Consider the following 23,570-nt stretch of genomic DNA (forward strand, 5'->3'; position numbering starts at 1 on the left):
TTTTTACCCAAATATCCTTGGTAAAATGAGGGTGCGTGTTATAGGCCGGTGCGTGGTATACCCCGATAAATACGGTATATAACCAATAACTCTTAATTTTAAGGTTGAAAATACACACTGCACACCTTGTTAATTTTAGGACATGTACATGGTTGCGTACCCACTACATTTTAAAATGAATGTTGTGTTAAAATAGAATAAGGCACAAAATAACTGTGTAAGAATTTTTACATACTACGTAAATAACCCATATGTGGCACTAAAATGTTTCCTTAAAAAAAAGAAACATCCACAGCTTCATGCACATTTTGGGGTGGGTAACGTACCGAGCCGTTTTTTTATTTTTTGTGGCTTCACTATTGTTTATGTGCCTGTTGGTACTGCGCTGTCTTCCTTCCTGACGTAAACTCCGGCCTCAGCGCAGCAACGCAAGACTCCGCCCACCAACCTCACAAAATGTGAGCTCAAAATTAAACAAAAAAGCCTCCAGAGTACGGATATTCATGGTACGGGATAGTATGTTTTGAATATTCTTTTGTTTCTGAGGAGGGTGGATGGGTTGTTGTGGGATAGTTGGAGTGCAGCTATTTAGTGCCAGGCAGGCCAGTCAGGGTGTCACCCGATGCGGTACGCCCCGCCCTCCCCGTCACTCTCTAGCAGCGCTACTGGTAATAAAGGGTTGATAAAGAACTTCTGCTATTAACATTAGGGAAAACTTTTCTGCTTTAAAAAATGCTTTTGTAAGCGGGTTGCCCGGATTTTGCTTACGTGCAAATTATTTATCAAGGTCGTGTGACTATTTGATAAATAGGTCGCATGTAAGCAAAAGTAAGTAACAAAAAATTGTCATATAAAAGCCATACGTTTGAAAAGAATGATAAATCTCCTTCATAGTAACCATGAATGATATTATTTTTAGCCAAGGTCATTGTTTCCAAAGCAGTGTGCCTCCAGCTGTTGCAAAACTACAACTCCCAGCATGCCTGGAGAGCCGAAGGCTGTCCAGGCATGCTGGGAGTTGTAGTTTTGCAACAGCTGGAGGCACACTACTTTGGAAACAGTGGCCTAGGCTGATGTTGCAACTCAAAATATGTCCTTATAATAAATGTATCACTTGTAGCGCCCCTCTAGAGTTGAGAAGTAACGTAGAACATGACTTTACTTAGAAATGAATGATTAGCATTTAAGGATTTTCTCCTAAATATAATATGCACTTTTGCCAAGTACTTCAGCTGTATTACTCATTTAAATGGCCAGTGTGATGAAATATAGCTGCATAGGTCTACACATGGCGAGAAATGTCCACTGCAGATCCTTCTGCGACCTGGGTAACCGGCAAATTTGGGTGATAATTTTGGTGTGGACTTCCCTCTGCTACATTGGAAGGGGTAATAATCCACAGGAGAATCCATGACAAAGTCACATAACTAACCTGCAGCAGATCGAAAAATTTAATGCACATTTTTCGATATGGAAAATGTCCACAGGAGGTGGATGAAATTGTCTGATGCAGAATTTACCCATGAAAAACTGAAGATTTGCAGCTTTTATGTCCTGTGTGGATTAAGGCTAGGTTTCCACACAGCTTTTTTTTTTTTGAGCCAAAGCCAGAAAAGTACCGTATTCAAAAAGAATGTTAAATATAAAGGAAGGACTTCGGCTTCCTGTTGGATCCACTTCTGACTTTGGCTCAAAAACTGCAGTGGCAATTTTCTAAAAAGTGCCAGAAAAAAAACCTGTGTGGGAATCTAGCCTAAGGCTGGGTTCACACTACGTTTTCTCCCATACGGGAGCGCATACGGCAGGAGGGAGCTAAAAGCTCGCGCTCCCGCATGTCACCGTATGCGCTCCCGTATGTCATTCATTTCAATGAGCCGACCGGAGTGAAATGTTCGGTCCGGTCGGCTCATTTTTGTGCCGTATGCGCTTTTACAACCGGACCTAAAACCGTGGTTGACCACAGTTTTAGGTCCGGTTGTAAAAGCGCATACGGCGCAAAAATGAGCCGACCGGACCGAACGTTTCACTCCGGTCGGCTCATTGAAATGAATGACATACGGGAGCGCATACGGTGACATACGGGAGCGCGAGCTTTTAGCTCCCTCCTGCCGTATGCGCTCCCGTATGGGAGAAAACGTAGTGTGAACCCAGCCTAACCCTGACGATTCTAAATGCCATAGCATGCCTTAAAAACCCCACATTGGTTTCAATTACAAGATTTAACTGAAAAGTCATATAATCCTATCTGAACCATTGTAACACTTGTCTGAAATCTGGCATAACCTCACGCAAACAATCCTTGTCCCAATACCATTCTAGGGTATGTTCTCACCTGCGTTTAGTACGGTGGATTTTGCTGCAGATTTTGGTACTTATTTTGTTATTGTTCTTCTATTCTATTTATTCTATCTATTCTATTTACTTTTTATAGTCCAAATATCCCTAGACTGTAGGAGACCTGAGGACTAATTCTTTATTTTACACAGTGATTTTGGTACCCATTGGCTTCAATGGGTAGCAAAATCCGCTGCGGAAAATCTGCAGCAAAATATGCACATGTGAACTTGGGGTAAAGGGCCTCCTGCCCTCCTGTTAAATTCATCTTATTTAAATGTCCATCATGTAATACTACATTTCCCCTTCACCGGCCACTTCAGTAGAAACCCCATCCTGGCCAAAATCAGTTCTAAGAAAGCCAACTCACATTCCCTATCTTGTGGCTAAAACATCTGTCAAGACATAGGATACATAGGACAGCAGGTGAACATTACTTCTTGAAGTTGATATGTTAAAAAGGACATGTGGCCAACCAAAATGAATTAAGCTCTTATCATTAAAGGCAGCGCTCTGGCTTTGCCATAGAGTTGTATTGAGGGGGCGTGTCAGCCGCCGCTACGTGTGGTGGTCAACACGCCCCCTTCCCGCAGGCTGCTGGGGCCCCGTACAGGAGATCGCAGGGGGCCCCAACGGTTGGACTCCTGACGAACTGAAACCTATCCCCTATTCTTAGGATAGGGGATAAGTTTTTCAGGACTGGACTACCCCTTTAAATAGCTTAGGGTGTCCTGATCACACACCTTTAAACAGTTTCTCAACAGTTTCCCTCCTGTTCCTGAGATATGGAGGTTTATCGTTTGTATGACAATTCATGGAATCGGTCAGATGGGTGTGAACTCAATTTTAAAAATGGGAGTGAACATCAGTTAATGGGTGTGAGTATACACTCAGGGGGTGAATGTTTTACATTAAGGGATTAGTAAACCTAATACACACCCCCTGACTGTATAACCCCGCCCATAACCTGATATTTACTCCCATTATTAAAGTAAGTCCCGCCTATCTGACCGATTCACTGAATTGTCAGGCAAACTATAAATACCCACGTATATCAATAACTGTATATATATATATATATATATATATAGAATATAGAAATGAAAGGGTGTATCAAAAAACTGTAAGAAGATATAAGAGCAGGACCCCTGAAATTATTAATTGATAATGCAATCTAATTTTTTTTCTTTTTGGTCAGTATACACCAGTGTTTCCCAACCAGGGTGCCTCCAGCTGTGGCCAGACTACAACTTTGGCTGTCCGGACATGCTGGGAGTTGTAGTTTGGCCACAGCTGGAGGCCCCCTGGTTGGGAAACACTGGTATACACAGTTCATGACAGTTTGCAGTGTCCATGCTGAAAAGCACCTGCAATAGATCTTGTGGATCCCTTTGCAGGTCAGAGCTGTTTTACTGTCACGGACTACTGGGTAGGCGGTTTTCATGTTACCGTTTATCAGTGAATATACTCCTGGAGATCCCCTTTACACGTGGTAGATTACAATAAGCCTTTCTGCTGCGAATAAAGACGGGCTTTTAAGAGAGCTCTTTTTATTTTGGAACAATTCTGAGTCCCCACATGCGGTGCTGCTGTCAAGACGACTTCCTCTGGTATTTCTGCCTCTTAAATAAACACCACAGACCTGCTTGCTAAACCTGAAGCAAAATAAGCCACCTGTCTTTCTGGAGACATATTCTGACGGCTTGCCAAAAGCAATATGGAAGGCATTCCTGTACTACTCTGCATTCGTGCCGCAGATTACCTGCTGGAATCTCACCGGATCCAGTGTCTTCTAGTGTTTGACACTATTACAGGGTCTCGCATTGGCTAGTAGAGCAAATGCCCCCTATGTCGGGAAGTGTCAAATGCTAGATCAGTGTTTTCCAACCAGGGTGCCTCCAGCAATTGCAAAACTACAACTCCCAGCATGCCCGGACAGCCGAAGGCTGTCCGGGCATGCTGGGAGTTGTAGTTCTGCAAAGGCTGGAGGCACCCTGGTTGGGAAACACTGTGCTAGCTGGTCCAGACAAAGCATCATAGAACATGTCTCCAGAAACACTACAGATTCTTTTCCTCTTCTCTTTTCCTCTTCTCTAAGGCAAGTAGAAAAAATACATAATAGGCCCAGACTGGAGGATTGTGTTCACACACCTATGATCAATGGCCTCCTGGGAAGATAGAATGTAAACTACACAATCCAATTACAGACAATCCGCGGGAGATTTATCCAAACCTGTGCAAAGGAAAAGTTGCCCAGTTGCCCATAGCAACCAATCAGCTCGCTTCTTTCATTTTTAACAAGGCCTCTGCAAAATGAAAGAAGTGAGCTGATTGGTTGCTATGGGCAACTTTTCCTTTGCACAGGTTTTGATAAATCTCCCCCCCACGAGTCGGAGTCCATTCCTAGGGAAAATGGGGGAGATTTATCAAAACCTGTCCAGAGGAAATGTTGCTGAGTTTCCAATAGCAACCAATCAGATCGCTTCTTTCATTTTTGAAAAGGCCTGTGAAAAATAAAAGAAGCGATCTCATTGGTTGCTGTGGGTAACTCAGCAACTTTTCCTCTGGACAGATTTTGATAAATCTCCCCCAATGTCCTGAACAAAACTGCCATGCAGGAAAAAGGACAGGTGGTTCCCAAAGAGAGAAAGGAATCCTCATTATATATTATGTTTCTTCAGTTCTATCTGACCTGACATTAGGATTACGTAGATAATGCTCTGTTCACACCACATGGCGGTGTTTGTGTGTGCATCGATATGTCTATACATTGAGGTACTTACCTGATGTATATTTTCAGCATTTAGTTACGTATTGGCATTCGTCATGCACGACTTTCCTATACCATGCAGTATACGTTTTTTAGCTGTAAACAGCTTTATGTAGGCAGAAGCCTGTACTATGCCATACAGCAAATAAACATAAAACCCAATGGAAACCACGTGAACAGAGGCCAAAATGGCGCTCTTCAGGTATTAAGGGTCTATTGATATGTTAACTGTATACACCGGAAGATCTCCTGGCGCATACGGCAAACAGGCACCGAAAATGCGGCGTGAAAAGATCCTTACACATATGTCGTATTGCCGGGAAGTCAAAGTACCAGTCATAACCCTGCAGACCTGTCAACACATACTACAGGATACTGTTTGCTCCAGCTGGTGAATAAGCCGGTATACAACATTTTCAACAGCGTCTCATTATCAGGACAATTTCACTGTGGTATTCCTAGATTCTTATCAGTAAGTGTTTTACTGTTAAATACAGCCCCTCTGCTCTATAAATGAAGCGATACAGTTACTGTATTATGGGATTTCCAAGATATTTATTACCTAATATGCGTTTATTGTCTCCAATGTGGACCTTTATTTTAACGCTACATTAGCTTCTTCACAACTGTGTGATCTGTGTGACTTTATGGGGGAGGATTACTGCGATTACCATCATACTTCAGAGAATATTACAATAATTGTGTGCTAATGATTCATAACATTATAGACAAACACATATTGAATACTCATAGCATTACATTGTACTATACCCATACAAAATCTAAGTGTAATACCCATAGTATTACATAGTGCTATACCCATACATCACATAAGTGTAATACCGAGAAGTGACATTATGCCATACCCATACCCGACAGTGCTATACCTGTACATCACTACCCGTACATGACATAGTGCTATACCCATACATCACATAAGTGTAATATCGAGAAGTGACATTATGCCATACCCATACCTGACATAGTACTATACCCATACCTGACATAGTGCTATACCCGTACATCACTACCCGTACATGACATAGTGCTATACCCATACATCACATAAGTGTAATATCGATAAGTGACATAATGCCATACCCATACCTGACATAGTGCAATACCCATACCTGACATAGTGCTATACCCATACAAAATCTAAGTGTAATACCCATAGTATTACATAGTGCTATACCCATACATCACATAAGTGTAATACCGAGAAGTGACATAATGCCATACCCATACCTGACATAGTGCAATACCCATACCTGACATAGTGCTATACCCATACAAAATCTAAGTGTAATACCCATAGTATTACATAGTGCTATACCCATACATCACATAAGTGTAATACCGAGTAGTGACATAATGCCATACCCATACCTGACATAGTACTATACCCATACCTGACATAGTGCTATACCCGTACATCACTACCCGTACATGACATAGTGCTATACCCATACATCACATAAGTGTAATATCGATAAGTGACATAATGCCATACCCATACCTGACATAGTGCAATACCGATACATCACTACCCCTACATGACATAATGCCATACCCATACCTGACATAGTACTATACCCATACCTGACATAGTGCTATACCCGTACATCACTACCCGTACATGACATAATGCTATACCCATACATCACATAAGTGTAATATCGATAAGTGACATAATGCCATACCCATACCTGACATAGTGCTATATCCATACCTGACATAGTGCAATACCCATACATCACTACCCCTACATGACATAGTGCTATACCTGTACATCACTACCCGTACATGACATAGTGCTATACCCATACATCACATAAGTGTAATATCGATAAGTGACATAATGCCATACCCATACCTGACATAGTGCTATATCCATACCTGACATAGTGCAATACCCATACATCACTACCCCTACATGACATAGTACTATACCCATACCTGACATAGTGCAATACCCATACATCACTACCCCTACATGATATAGTACTATACCCATACCTGACATAGTGCTATACCTGTACATCACTACCCGTACATGACATAGTGCTATACCCATACACCACATAAGTGTAATATCGATAAGTGACATAATGCCATACCCATACCTGACATAGTGCTATATCCATACCTGACATAGTGCAATACCCATACATCACTACCCCTACATGACATAGTGCTATACCTGTACATCACTACCCGTACATGACATAGTGCTATACCCATACATCACATAAGTGTAATATCGATAAGTGACATAATGCCATACCCATACCTGACATAGTGCTATATCCATACCTGACATAGTGCAATACCCATACATCACTACCCCTACATGACATAATGCCATACCCATACCTGACATAGTGCAATACCCATACATCACTACCCCTACATGACATAGTGCTATATCCATACCTGACATAGTGCAATACCCATACATCACTACCCCTACATGACATAATGCCATAGCCATACCTGACATAGTGCTATATCCATATCTGACATAGAGCAATACCCATACATTACTACCCCTACATGACATAGTGCTTTGCCCATAGCATTACGCAATACTCATACCTGACATAATTGTAATAACAATAGCATTACATAATGCTATACTCATAGTATTAAATAGTGCTATACCCCTCTTTGACATAGTGTTTTCCTATAGAATTACATAGTGCTATATCCATAGTATTAAATAGTGCTATACCCATAACTGGAATAAACGTAATACCCTTAGCATTACATAGTGCTATAACCATACATGACATAGTGCTACATAAGTGTAATCCTCATATACACAAACATTACATAGGTATTATTTCCATACATTACATAAGTGTAAAAGCGATACATCACATAAATGTAATGCAATAATAATGCTGTAATATTTATGTATCAACCCTTACAGTATATGCAAACACATACAGTATACCACACCAGAAATCCAGCGGCAGACAGACACATACACAGCTTACATCAAAATGGCTTCTTATTTCTGTGCATTTAATTCAGTACATGGCTCATGTATGACAGAAGTGACACAGGGAAATGGCTACTGGGTATTTAGTCAGTAAGAAAGCGCTGAAGCAAGTAATTTCATATACATGGGAAATGAAAATAAAACAAACACTTACACACTTAAACAATACACACTTAGCATTTCCATACAAAAATTAAATTTACTATGTGAAAAATAATACCACACAATAAAACACAGTCGGGCAATGATGCTCTGTCACCAGCAATCTGTGTCACACACATAACAGCACATAGTGCCTTAAGGGGTACTCCGGTGGAGAACATTTTATTTATTTTTTTAATCAACTGGTGCCAAAAAGTTGAACAGATTTGTAAATGACTTCTATTAAAAAATCTTAATCCTTCCAGTATATATTAGCTGCTGTATACTACAGAGGAAATTCTTTTATTTCTGGATTTCTTTTCTGTCTGTCCACAGTGCTCTCTGATGACACCTCTGTCCATGTCAGGAACTGTCCAGAGCAGCATATGTTTGCTATGGGGATTTTCTCCTGCTCTGGACAGTTCCTTAGACAGACAGAGGTGTCAGCAGAGAGCACTGTGGACAGACATAAAAGAAATCCAAAAAGAAAAGAATTTCTTCTGTAGTATACAGCCGCTAATAAGTACTGGAAGGATTAAGATTTTTTAATAGAAGTAATTTACAAATCTGTTACTCTCTGGCACCATTTGATTAAAAAGTTTTCCACCGGAGTACCCCTTTAAGGCACTATGTGCTGTTATGTGTGTGACACAGATTGCTGGTGACAGAGCATCATTTCCCGACTGTGTTTTATTGTGTGGTATTATTTTTCAGGAGTGGAAATATGTTTGGGATCCACTCCTAGTTTTGGCTAAAAAAAATACTGATTAAAAGGACCAAATACCAACCAAAATATTGTGCGTGACAGAGTCCTTATCCATTAGTGTCAGGGACGCTGCCTCATCACAACTAAGACAATGGCACAACCCCATTCAATGCATGGTTCCTTTGCCCGAAACATAACAGAGAAGTTTCTGGTTCTCCATATTTATTTACAGAGAAAGCCAAAAAATATGAACTTCTGGTGAAGCCTTTTTTTTTCAGAATCAGCCAATTTTAGCTTCCAAGAAGTAAAGGAGATTTTTCCAACTGCAGCCTATGATAAGCCCTTCATTGGCACTTTAGTCAGGTAGCACTGGGGCTCCTGTGGCAATGCTTCCCTGCCCCCCCCCCCCCCCCCCCCACCAGTCTCTGTACACCTGGGCTCCAGCAGTGATGCTTTTTCATTGGCATCTTTTATGCAGATTTAAAAATGTTTGTTGGTAGCGCATTTTCCTGTTCCTACAGTAGTGGAAGTGAATGGTCACATGAACAGATCACTCCTGATAATAAAAAGGTCCCTCACAAATTAGGATCCTCATAACAGTCGACATGATAGGTCATCAATATATGATGTCCCTGGCACCCCTCCCAGTTAGCTGTTTTACAGGGCAGCTGTGGCCAGATCTACAGTGGGGCAAAAAAGTATTTAGTCAGCCACCAATTGTGCACGTTCTCCCACTTAAGATGAGAGAGGCCTGTCATTTTCATCATAGGTATACCTCAACTATGAGAGACATAGGCAGACATTTATCATTGCCTTTAGACTGTTTTTTGTGTCGAGAAAAGGCACAAAAAAGGCACAAGCAGGGTTTATTTGCCCCTTTCGGTTTACACATTTCTCCTGATTTTGAGTTGCAATCCCCTGATTTTGGCAATACACATGATATGAAAGGGTTTTATGAACTGCGCCTTTTTTGTGAAAAGGCGCAAAAAAGGTGCAAAGCCACTGAAAAGTCTCTAAAACTACACCAGCCCACTTAGCTTAGCTTTTTGGTGTATGTGAAGAAAGAAATTTCAGAAAATGTGACCTGCACAAAATGTATCAAATGCTCTGTGACCATTTAATAAAATTGGTGCTCCTACACATTACAGCACACACAAAAAAAGTGTAGAAAAATGCTTCACTTACACCTACAATGATAAATGCCGGCCATAATGAGAGAAAAAAAAATCCATAAAATCACATGGTCTGATTTTTAAGAATTTTTAAGCAAATTATGGTGTAAAATAAGTATATGGTCACCTACAAACAAGCAAGATTTCTGGCTCTCACAGACCTGTAACTTCTTCTTTAAGAGTCTCCTCTGTCCTCCACTTGTCACCTGTTTTAATGGCACCTGTTTGAACTTGTTATCAGTATAAAAGACACCTGTCCACAACCTCAAACAGTCACACTACAAACTCCACTATGGCCAAGACCAAAGAGCTGTCGAAGGACACCAGAAATAAAATTGTTGACCGCCACCAGGCTGGGAAGACTGAATCTGCAATAGGCAAGCATCTTGGTGTGAGTAAATCAACTGTGGGAGCAATTATTAGAAAATGGAAGACCTACAAGACCAATGATAATCTCCCTCAATCTAGGTCTCCACGCAAGATCTCACCCTGTGGTGTCAAAATAATCACAAGAACGGTGAGCAAAAATCCCAGAACCACAAGGGGGGACCTAGTGAATGACCTGCAGAGAGCTGGGACCAAAGTAACAAAAGCTACCATCAGTAACACACTATGCCACCAGGGACTCAAATCATGAAGTGCCAGACATGACCTCCTTCTCAAGCCAGTACATGTCCGGGCCCATCTGAAGTTTGCTAGAGAGTATTTGGATGATCCAGAAGAGGACTGAGAGAATGTCATATGGTCAGATGAAGCCAAAGTAGAACTTTTTGGTAAAACCTCATCGTGTTTGGAGGAGAAAGAATGCTGAGTTGCATCCAAAGAACACCATACCTATTGTGAAGCATGGGGGTGGAAACATCATGCTTTGGGGCTGTTTTTCTACCAAGGGACCAGGACAACTGATCTGTGTAAAGGAAAGAATGAAAGGGGCCATGTGTCGTGAGATTTTGAGTGAAAACCTCCTTCCATCAGCAAGGGCATTGAAGATGAAATGTGGCTGGGTTTTTCAGCATGACAATGATCACAAACACAATGCCCGGGAAATGAAGGAGTGGCTTCGTAAGAAGGATTTCAAGGTTCTGGATCGACCTAGCCAGTCTCCAGATCTAAACCTTTGGAGGGAGCTGAAAGTCCATGTTGTCCAGCGACAGCTCCAAAACATCACTGCTCTAGAGGAGATCTGCATGGAGGAATGGGCCAAAATACCAGCAACAGTGTGTGAAAACCTTGTGAAAACTTACAGAACACGTTTGACCTCTGTCATTGCCAAAAAAGGGTATATGATAAAGTACTGAGATTAACTTTTGTTATTGAGCAAATACTTATATTTTCCACCATAATTTGCAAATAAATTCTTTAAAAATCAGACAATGTGATTTTATGGATTTTTTTTTCTCATTATGTCTCTCATAGTTGAGGTATACCTATGATGAAAATGACAGGCCTCTCATCTTTTTAAGTGGGAGAACTTGCACAATTAGTGGCTGACTACCGTATATACTCGAGTATAAGCCGACCCGAGTATAAGCCGAGACCCCTAATTTCAACCCAAAATCCCAGGAAAAGTTATTGACTCGAGTATAAGCCTAGGGTGGGAAATACCTCATCCCCCCCTGTCATCATCCAGACCCGTCATTAACATCCTCATCATCCCACACATCCCCCCTTCATCATCCCCTTGTCATCATCCCACACATCCCCTTATCATCCCACACATCCCCCCTTCATCATCCCCTTGTCATCATCCCACACATCCCCTTATCATCCCACACATCCCCCCTTCATCATCCCCTTGTCATCATCCCACACATCCCCCCTTCATCATCCCCTTGTCATCATCCCACACATCCCCTTATCCCACACATCCCCCCTTCATCATCCCCTTGTCATCATCCCACACATCCCCTTATCATCCCACACCCCCCCCCCTTCATCATCCCCCCCCCCCCTTCATCATCCCCACACCCCCCTTCATCATCCCACACACCCCCCTTCATCATCCTCTTCTCATCATTCGCCCTCAGTGGTCTTCAACCTGCGGACCTCCAGAGGTTTCAAAACTACAACTCCCAGCAAGCCCGGGCAGCCATCGGCTGTCCGGGCTTGCTGGGAGTTGTAGTTTTGAAACCTCCGGAGGTCCGCAGGTTGAAGACCACTGCGGCCTTCAACATGCGGACCTCCAGAGGTTTCAAAACTACAACTCCCAGCAAGCCCGGGCAGCCATCGGCTGTCCGGGCTTGCTGGGAGTTGTAGTTTTGAAACCTCCGGAGGTCCGCAGGTTGAAGACCACTGCGGCCTTCAACCTGCGGACCTCCAGAGGTTTCAAAACTACAACTCCCAGCAAGCCCGGGCAGCCATCGGCTGTCCGGGCTTGCTGGGAGTTGTAGTTTTGAAACCTCTGGAGGTCCGCAGGTTGAAGACCACTGCGGCCTTCAACATCATCCAGCCCCCTCTCACCCCCTTTAGTTCTGAGTACTCACCTCCGCTCGGCGCTGGTCCGGTCCTGCAGGGCTGTCCGGTAAGGAGGTGGTCCGGTGAGGAGGTGGTCCGGGCTGCTATCTTCACCGGGGGCGCCTCTTCTCCGCGCTTCCGGCCCGGAATAGAGCCGTTGCCTAGACAACGACGCATCTGCGTCGTTGTTAAGGCAACGTGACTATTCTGAGGCCGGGCCCGAAGCGCTTAGAAGAGGCCTCCCCGGTGAAGATAGCAGCCCGGACCACCTCCTCACCGGACCACCTCCTCACCGGACAGCCCTGCAGGACCGGACCAGCGCCGAGCGGAGGTGAGTATTCAGAACTAAAGGGGGTGAGAGGGGGCTGGATGATGTTGAAGGCCGCAGTGGTCTTCAACCTGCGGACCTCCGGAGGTTTCAAAACTACAACTCCCAGCAAGCCCGGACAGCCGATGGCTGCCCTGGCTTGCTGGGAGTTGTAGTTTTGAAACCTCTGGAAGTCCGCAGGTTGAAGACCACTGCGGGTGGGGGAGTTCACTCGAGTATAAGCCGAGGGGGGTGTTTTCAGCACGAAAAATCGTGCTGAAAAACTCGGCTTATACTCGAGTATATACGGTAAATACTTTTTTGCCCCACTGTACACTGTTAACTGGTCAGTTGCAGATGGGGGCTAAGCTGTAGTAACTCAAGACGGCCACCTTACAGTGCACGGAGCCATACTGCCTCCAAACTCAATTACACCATAGATATGACTGTGGCATTCCCACTAAACAGCTGATCAATGGGGGGTGCCAGTTGTCAGCACCAAACCTATCAGATACTGAGGACAGGCCATTAATATGTGGAATCGGAAATCACCTTTAATGGTTCATCTGCCCATCCCAGGAAGACATATCATTTATACAATTATGTAAAGCCACATATGACATTGAAGAAAAGGAATCTAAATATTGCTCACAGTTGAGAGCGGAAAGTGTTTAGGAGCTGAAATAAGATGAAATGGGGCCAGTGAACTAGTACTTGAATCTCATCTGCATAACTTATGCTGACAAGTGATTACAGCAAGCACTGTATAATCTGATAGCGGAGCCACTTAATATATGATATTAGGCCACTGCTTCCTGAGCCCTCTTATAATGTTACTATAATAAATTCTCTTTACACTACAACAGCCTCTATATGGTCACAATCCATACACAGAATACAGGTTGCCATAAGGTGCCCCTATTCCTGAACTTGAGTAAGCCAAAATCCTTCTGGGAAAACGTCTTGTGGACAGATGAGCCCAAGATAGAGCTTTTTGGTAAAGCACATCATAGCAACCAATCACAGCTAGGCTTTCATGTTACCACAGCTCAAAAAGATATGAAAGCTGAGCTGTGATTGGTTGTTATGGGCAAACCACACCAGTATTTGTCTCCAACAGACTGATACGTCTGGGCCTCTGGTTCTAGTAGTGATCTCACTTGTTATATGTTCCAGGACGACCATTATTTATTGAAAATATGGCAACTTAAGACCATGAATATGGAAAACTAATAGCTGCTTTCGAAATCCTGAAAATGTTATCCCAAAATAAAAAGATCCTAAAGTTTGCCATATACATTAAATTGAAGTCAGCCGCTCCCACCAATTTCAGGAGTAATACTTATGGGGGCTTCCTAACTCTCCCCATCTGCAAATGTGGGGATGGAGAAGGATCAAGCATGTTGGATTTATACATGACCCATCCTTTTATTCTTGGAGATACAAGCCATTAAAAGATGAGTCCTTCCCTACGTACGTGGGGATCAGGAGAGACAGCTGAACTATATGAGGTATATGGCCAGCTTTATATGTAATGCGCAGGAAGAGCTGCTGGAAATCACTTTCTGTATAGAGTAGAGGAGCTTCTTCAGGGTCCTATAAAGTACACAGTGAATACAATGGAGCTGTCATAGGAGCAGCTCATCCTGACATAAAGAGCAGTCAGGTAGTACCACACTGTACTATACAGTCATGGCCGTAAATGTTGGCACCCCGGAAATTTTTCTGGAAAATGAAGTATTTCTCACAGAAAAGGATTGCAGGAACACATGTTTTGCTAGACACATGTTTATTCCCTTTGTGTATATTGGAACTAAACAAAAAAAGGGAGGAAAAAAAGCAAATTGGACATAATGTCACACCAAACTCCAAAGATGGGCTGGGCAAAATTATTGGCACCCTTTCAAAATTGTGGAAAAATAAGATTGTTTCAAGCATGGGATGCTCCTTTAAACTCACCTGGGGCAAGTAACAGGTGTGGGCAATATAAAAATCACACCTGAAAGCAGATATAAAGGAGAGAAGTTCACTTAGTCTTTGCATTGTGTGTCTGTGAGCGCCACACTAAGCATGGACAACAGAAAGAGGAGAAGAGAACTGTCTGAGGACTTGAGAACCAAAATTGTGAAAAAATATCAACAATCTCAAGGTTACAAGTCCATCTCCAGCTGATCTCCCTGGGTGTGGACGGAGCATAGTCCGGATGGTGGATAAGCAGCCCCAAACAAGTTCCAAAGATATTCAAGCTGTCCTGCAGGCTCAGGGAGCATCAGTGTCAGCGCAACCTATCAGTCGACATTTAATTGAATGAAACGCTATGGCAGGAGACCCAGGAGGACCCCACTGCTGACAAAGAGACATAAAAAAGCAAGACTACATTTTGCCAAAATGAACTTGAGTAGGCCAAAATCCTTCTGGGAAAATGTCTTGTGGACAGATGAGACCAAGATAGAGCTTTTTGGTAAAGCACATCATTCTACTGTTTACCAAAAAGGAAATGAGGCCTACAAAGTAAAGAACACAGTACCTACAGTGAAATATGGTGGAGGTTCAATTATGTTTTGGGGTTGTTTTGCTGCCTCTGGCACTGGGTGCCTTGAATGTGTGCAAGGCATCATGAAATCTGAGGATTACCAATGGATTTTGGGTCACTCTGTACAACCCAGTGTCAGAAAGCTGGGTTTGCATCCGAGATCTTGGGTCTTCCAGCAGGACAATGACCCCAAACATACGTCAAAAAGCACCCAGAAATGGATGGCAACAAAGCACTGGAGAGTCCTGACGTGTCCAGCAAAGAGTCCAGATGTAAATCCCATTGAACAACTGTGGAGAGATCTTAAAATTGCTGTTGGGAAAAGGCGCCCTTCTAATAAGAGAGACCTGGAGCAGTTTGCAAAGGAAGAGTGGTCCAACATTCCGGCTGAGAGGTGTAAGAAGCTTATTGATGGTTATAGGAGGCGACTGATTTCAGTTTACTTTTTCCAAAGCGTGTGCAACCAAATATTAAGTTAAGGGTGCTAATAATTTTGTCCAGCCCCTTTTTGGAGTTTGGTGTGACATTATGTCCAATTTGCTTTTTTTCCTCCCTTTTTTTGGTTTAGTTCCAATACACACAAAGGGAATAAACATGTGTATAGCAAAACATGTGTTACTGCAATCCTTTTCTGTGAGAAATACTTCTATTTTCTAGAAAAATTTCAGGGGTGCCAACATTTACGGCCATGACTGTAGAGAGGAGATACTAGACAGTCAGTCAGTGCAGGCACTTCAGTAATACCCAGTAAAATGCCAACTCAGATTGGTCAGATCTTGAACCCTATAAAATGTGGCACAGATCTGGGCCATCTATGGCACCATTTTTGGAAAGTGGTTCAAGTTACAATGGTCCAGTAAAGACCACTGTGTGAAAATATTGTAGTCTGAGGCCATTGCAACATTAGGGATCACTGTACTATCGTTACATTGGGGAAATACTCTTAACCAGAACTTCATTGCAAGGGAACAATATATATAGATCTAATTTCCTTTCCCCAATGAGGGAGGGAAGGGGTTGAGGGACCTTAAAGGGGTACTCTGGCGCTAAGACATATTATCCCCTATCCTGGGGACCCCCGTGATCTTCCACGCCGCACCCCATTAGAATCAGTCCCCGGAGCGTGTTCGCTCCGGGTCTGATTACTGGCGATCATGGGGAAGGAGCATAGTGTTGTCACGGCTCCGCCCCCGTGTGACATCACAGCTGTCACACCCCTCCAATAGACTTGCATTGAGGGGGCGGGGCGTGACGTCACACGGGGCGGAGCCGTGGCGTGACTATGCTCTGTCCTCGTGGTCGAGATGGACTCAGCCTGAGGACCTCCAGCAATTCCGGAAGCCGCTAAAGGTGGGAGCTGCATGGTCAGATCCCGGGGGTCCCCAGTGGCGGGACCCCCGCGATCTGACATCTTATCCCCTATCCTTTGGATAGGGGATAAGATGTCTAGGGGCGGAGTACCCCTTTAAAACAATGCGTCTAGTGCAGTCAACACCAAGGAAATAGTCAGGATAGGGTATAGGTGTCTAATCATGGGGGGTCCGACCACTAAGACTACCCTCGATTGCCTGTACAGCACTGGTGTATCTCCGGCAGTCCCATAGAGATGAATAGAGGGCACATGCCAACCCTGCTCTGTGAACAAGGAGAGCGGGAGCACCATACAGGAGATCGCGGGGGTCCTAGCAGTCAGACCCCCGCGATCAGACACTTATCCCCTATCCTCTGCATAAGGGATAAATTGTCCTACAATGGACTTCCTATATCAGTTCATAAGTATTGACTGAAATCTATAATATATGAGCTTCTTCATTTTGGGCCCCATAGGGACAATACCAGGGTTCGACACCTACTGTGTGTGTATGTAGCTTGTACGTGGGTGGTCCTATCAACCTATTACTTATCCGCGTACAGTGGCCAATGAGATTGCACTGGTGGTCTTTTACATAAGCCATATAGACTAGGAGCGGGGATATGGCGCCTTTAAATATGTCGAAGTAACAAATATAATTGTATATCCGATTGTTAATGTAGTAAATTTGATATGGGTGTGGAAAGGACCAAAAGAGTCAGAAGAGGAAAAAGTAGCGCTGGAAACATTGCTTATCTGGGGGAGGAAGGATGTGGGAGTTGATGAGTTGAAAACAAGCAGGAAAACACAAGGTCTCAATAGGCCGACATACTCCGCGGCTTGTAAGTTCTGTTTCCCCTCTTACATTGTTCCACAGACTATCTGCAAATATTTCAGACGGTGATAACTGCTACTAATCTCACCACACATCAGGATCAATCCGCACCGCAGCCGCGGTGACCTTATAGAAGAACGGATTGATTCGAGGAGTCTCACCCAGCTTTCCTAGGCTCCGGAATAACACATGCCAACATGTGCTATCTAGGAAAGCCAGGTGACAACTCTTGTGGTGGGCTGTAATGGTTGACTGTCTGAGCACTCTCTTCGATAGAAGTAGTCTCCAAACTTTGGACCTCCAGATGTCGCAAAACTACAACTCACAGCATGCCCGGACAGCCGTTGGCTGTCCGGGCGTGCTGTGAGTTGTAGTTTTGCGACATCTGGAGGTTTACAGTTTGGAGACCATTGTCCTGTAGAGAGTCTATTCTCCACCACAGTCACATAATATTAAAAGCAATTTCCATAAAACCCTCCTCAGCATCCAGACTGCAGATGGGCAACGACAGCGAAGGGGCGACGAATAAGAAAGAATGAGCCAACACAACAAATCCTTGTCTAATATCCCACCGCACTGGGCATTGGGAAATGAAAGAGGGTTTTGTCTGCCACCCAGATTTCCCTGGCAGCTTAGGCTCAGTGATTCCTGAATGAAACCCCAGGCCTGTATGTGTGAGCAGTCTACCACACCATGGATGCTGCACTGATGCCATACGCTCACTCCGCATGGTATATAAAATACTGCAACGTGGTGCTTGCCCAGCAAAGTGCCACCTGCTAAGCCTATCCACCAGTGCTGTGCCATGCATCCTACAGAGAAGGTCAGAATACCAGTCAGTGTTTGTCGCCATGTACCAGCAGCAGCAGGAGGCAACACAATACTATCAGCAATGGCAAATGCCTCCATCTACAGGGGCAGAATGAGACAATGCTGCTGGGGCCCAGGGCATACAGCAGAGTGGGCATCTATGGCCATGCCTATGTCTCTCCTATTGTACGTGTACACACAAAGGAGCTGTACCCTACACGACAATACAGTCTTATGAAGGGGAACAATGAGACAATGACCCCCCTCTCGCCCGCGGGCACAGCACCAACCCCGGGTACAGCTGGGTATGGAGTGTGGTGGCAGACATGGATGCTGGGTAATCTGTACCTGCAGTGGCCGGCCCGGTTCCGCATTCACATCACCATCCTCATCCCGGGGTTCTGCCGCCGTCGCTGCTGACTGGCCTCTGGGCGGGTGTAGCGGGCTGAGCTGCGGTCACACCCGGAGCAGTGCAGGAGAAGCCCGGCTTGTCGTCTGACAGCAACTCCCTCCTCCTCTTCAGTGTCTGTGTGAGTGACCGAGAGAGGGGGCTGCAGAGCCCGGGCTGCAGCCTGCTGCGCCCCCTGCGAACCGGAGGAAATCCCCGGGAAATCACGGCTGCTGCCTCCCCGCTGCCTGCACTACACACGGCCGATAAAAGCTGCAGATCCCCGCGATTGGTTTTTGGGTTTTTTTTTAGTGTTTTTTTTTTCCTTCTTGCTTTCCCAAAGCTGTGAGTGAGATGGGCACCGAACCAACCCCAGGCTGCTCAGCCCACTGCTAGGGAGGGTCTTCCATCCTATGCATCACGTTACTCCTCCTCTGCTACTCACTGGAGACCACCACATACATCCCCCTGTGTCATCACATCTGCCAGGATGCCTCAATGTAGAGGAGAGCAGAGCATGGAGGTGCCATGTGCTTACAGTAGGCACCCACCATTCATTCACTGCACTAGACGCTGGCAGCCATGTTTACCATACCCGGCTACAGGGAGGACACTTCTACTTAGGTGCAGGGGGCACATATACAGAACATTCTAGGACCACTAAGGCCACCTTCATATAAATGTGTCTCTCCAGCACTGGAGGGAAACATCCCATTCATTTAGATCAGACAGTTCACATTCATCCGGTATCTCAAGTTGGACGTTGGAACGTGCCACCTATGCACCAGACAGGGTAACACACCTTGCTGTGTTCCCCTGTCCGGCATTTATTTCTTTATCTCTGTGCCCCAGCTGCAAAAAAAAAAAAAAAAAAGTTTATCTCACTTCCGATATTCCCCCGTTGCGTTGATATCGGTGTCCCAGTCCTCCAGTACGGTATCCATTTTAGGACATCGTCAGCCGTACCTCCATCCTTCATCAGGCGAAACAGCGTCCCGCCTTTCAGATGAGGAAGTTGTGGCTGAAGGATGACAGCGATTGGTGTGAGGGAGGAGGTGGGATGCCGTTTCGCCTGACGGAGGACGGAGTTGCAGCTGACGACTGACGGCGATTGGTCCAAGGGAGGAGGTGGGTCGCCGTTTCACCTGATGGAGGACAGAGGTACGACTGACGATATCCTAAAATGGACGCCGTACTACAGAGCTGGTCTTCTTCCTGGGGATGGTGACTCATACTGTGCTCAGCGTATCGCTGGCCGCAGCAATGTCTTGCTTCGGCCGGTGATAGGCTGAGTGTACTGTCATGTAAGGAGCCTTGGTCCTGCCTTCTCCCTGCAGCCTAGGCCCCTTACATGACAGTGTGCTCAGCCTATATCCGTCCCAGGTGAGACATCACCGGCGATACGCTGAGCGCAGTATGAGTCACCGTGCCAAGGAAGCAGGAAGAAGACCAGCACCGGAGGACAGGGACACCGCTATCGGTGCAACGGGGGAACGTCGGAAGGTGAGTTAAACTTTGTTTTTAGTTTTTGCAGCCTGGACACAGAGGTAATGAAAACATTTTCGCTACTGTTCTCCTTTAATGAACACTGTAACCTATGCACTTTTGTCATAAGTTGTGGCAGTGGTTGCCGCGAGATTAGGCTGGGTTCATTGAGCTGGCCCATGGCAAGTTGCAGTATCAGTGCTCTCCTGCATGCATGTGTTAACATAATGCCCTCCCTTATACAGTTAAATTGGTTGATTCACAATTGATGATTTTTCTGATCGGCAATGTCCTCTCCTTTTCTTCTCCCTACGGCTTAGACTGCAATGTCAACTTTTTCCAGCCAAAACTTCATATCTTCAGCATCTGCAGGACAAATATGTTAGACTCATTTTTTCCCAGGTCCCTCCCCTCCTCTACACAAGCTCCCCATCTATAGGCCCCCAAACTGTAATAATTCCCACCTTGGTGACCTGCTCTATAAAAGTGGGTAGAATAGTAGGTCCCCAATTAAGTAGGTATATCCCCTCCACAGTAGGCAGTTAGCTATGTCTCACAACAGTTAGTTCCCTTATTAGGTAGTCCTCCCATAGGCAGGTAGGTAAATACATCCTTAGGTAGATAGATCGATCCCCCATGTAGTTAAATATGTTGGTAGGTAGGTAGCCATGTAGGTAAGTAGGAAGCTAGGTAGATAGCTAACCTTAGTGGTAAGTAGGTATGTAGCTAGGTAGCCAAGTAGGTACATAAGTAGGTAGTCATGTAAATAGGTAGCCAGGTACTTAAAGGGGTACTCCGCCCCTGGCATCTTATCCCCTATCCAAAGGATAGGGGGTAAGATGTTAGATCGCCACGGTCCCGCTGCTGGGGAGCCCGGGGATCGCCGCTGCGGCACCCCGCCATCATTACTGCACAGAGCGAGTTCGCTCTGTGCGTAATGACGGGCGATACAGGGGCCGGAGCAGCGTGATATCATGGCTCCGCCCCTCATGACATCACGGCCCGTCCCCTTAATGCAAGTCTATGGCCGGGGGCATGACTACCGCCACGCCCCCTCCCATAGATTTGTATTGACGGGGGCGGGCCGTGACGTCACGAGGGGTGGAGCCGTAACGTAACGATGCTCCGGCCCCTGTATTGCCCGTCATTACGTGCAGAGCGATCTCGCTCTGCGCAGTAATGATAGCGGGGTGCTGCAGCAGCGATCCTGGGGTCCCCAGCAGCGGGACCCCGCCGATCTGACATCTTATCCCCTATCCTTTGGATAGGGGATAAGATGTCTAGGGGCGGAGTACCCCTTTAAGTGGGTAGGTAGGTAGATAAATAAGGTAGGTAGCTATGTAGGTAGGTTAGTAGCTAAATAGCTAGCTATGTAAATAGAAAGAAGTAGTAGAAGAACAGCACATCCAATTTGAATGGAAATAGTAATAAAAAAAAGTCTCCTGGTGCCCTCGGATTCTGGAACTCTGGTCAGGGGATCATCCTTCAAGCAGAAATGAAATTCATATAGCCATTCCCCTCATTGCTCATATAGCCATTTTCCTAATTTTATATTGCCAATCCCCCCCCCCCCCCCCCCATTTTATTTCCAATCCCCTCCTTTTCATATTTATTGACTGAACAAAAAATTGAATGGATTGGATATGAAATGGGGATGGATGAGCTTAATTCCTCCTTTCAATTTCATGTGCCTGGTCTGGTATAGGCTGCACATATACTGGCGTTGTTGCATTGCTCCCTCCCAAGGCGCTGCGCTGCACCATAGAATGCGGGGAGGAAGTGACTTCCCACCCAGATACTCCAGGGAAGTATATATAAATAAAGCTACAAAGCCACCACACTACCTGAAACTGTTCCCTGTAAATGATTCTGTCTGATATGCATGACTCCTGTGGACGCTATCATCTTCTCTGGTTGCTTGATATTCTTTGCCATCCTTCCCTCCCCCTGCAGAATACAATACTACATTTCCCGGCTGCCATTGCAGCTCTCCTCTCACTTTGCCAGCTCCCTCTCCCTCAGAGCAGCCCCCACTCTCCTGCTTTGTGATCAGAGAGATTTAGTTTCTGATTGGCTGAGGCTGCACACACCTCCCAGCTCTCAGCACTAAAGGAAGCATGACTCATCAGTACAGTAAAAAAACATGTGGTCTGTATCTCTCGGGAGGGTGGGGGCTGCTTTTTAGAGAGGGACTGTGACACAGTGGATGGCAGGATGATGTCTCTCCCTCACTCCCTGCATGCAAGTGACAACTGAAAGAGGGTAACTGTCTAAATATCATTCATTAATAATATAGAGCAATTAAATAGGTTGGTAAGAGGGAAAGGATGGGCTATGGGTTTAGTTCACCAGAGTAACCCTTTAAGAAGAAGACCACTTTAATGGGGGGGGGGGGGGGTCACTTTTAATAGCCATAACGCTTTCAATTTTCCACCTACAGAACATTATAAGGGTTTGTTTTTTTTTTTGTGTGCCACCGATAGTACCTGATAGCTTTCAGTTTACCACCAAATCTATAGTGAAAAGAAAACAAATATTTGTGGGGGAAATGTAAAAAAATGACAACAGTTAAATACCTTTTGGAGGATTTTGTTTCAAAACAGTGAACATTTCAGGACAAATTATACATTATATTTATTATATAGGTCCATACGATTACAATGATACCCAAGTTTTGTTTTACTTTACTACTTATAAATTATGTGGGGGATGTATCAAAACCTGTGCAGCGTAAAATGTAGAGCAGTTACCCATAGCAACCAATTAAATTCTTCTTTTATATTTCAGAGGCCTCTGTAAAATAAAAGAGGTGATCTGATTGGTTGCTATGAGAAACTGCAGCACTTTTTTTAGTATATGAAGTGACCAAAAATACGCAATTCTGGATTTGTATTTCTTTATATTTACATCATTGACCATGCGGTTTCATTAACATTTTAATAGTTCGGACATTTTTCCACGTGGTGATACCAAATATGTTCATGTTTATTTTTGTTTACATTATTTTGTTTGTAAAATGGGAAAAGGGGGTGATTTAAACTTTTGCCTGGAAGTTGTAGTTTGGAGGCACACTGGTTGGAAAACACTGGTTTATGGTATATGTAAATGTTCACATATACTTTGATACATAATGCCTGAGCACTGTGTCCCTCTGTTTCTGCTTGGCTTTCCTTGGATTGGGTTTCCTTTCACTGCGTCCATACTCTGTGCACCTGGCTTTCCAAGAAAAGTCAAGCAAAGACAAAGAGACACAGACTGACATTTATCAAAGGATCCT

General features: G+C 44.6%; 1 protein-coding gene across 2 annotated transcripts in view; it reads right to left on the reverse strand.

Annotated features, from left to right (window-relative positions):
* FYN (FYN proto-oncogene, Src family tyrosine kinase) overlaps nucleotides 1-19,224 on the reverse strand; it is a 186,381-nt gene extending 167,157 nt beyond the window's left edge. Inside the window, exon 1 of one of the 2 annotated variants that reach the window (XM_056566341.1) lies at nucleotides 18,769-19,224. The gene's annotated coding sequence lies outside the window, so the exon portion shown is untranslated. The remainder of the gene's footprint in view (nucleotides 1-18,768) is intronic. The other variant, XM_056566340.1, reaches the window with a different exon arrangement.
* Between the last annotated feature and the right edge of the window lie 4,346 nt (nucleotides 19,225-23,570).

The sequence above is a fragment of the Hyla sarda genome, chromosome 3 (genome assembly GCF_029499605.1).
Source record: "Hyla sarda isolate aHylSar1 chromosome 3, aHylSar1.hap1, whole genome shotgun sequence".
Lineage (NCBI taxonomy): Eukaryota > Metazoa > Chordata > Amphibia > Anura > Hylidae > Hyla > Hyla sarda.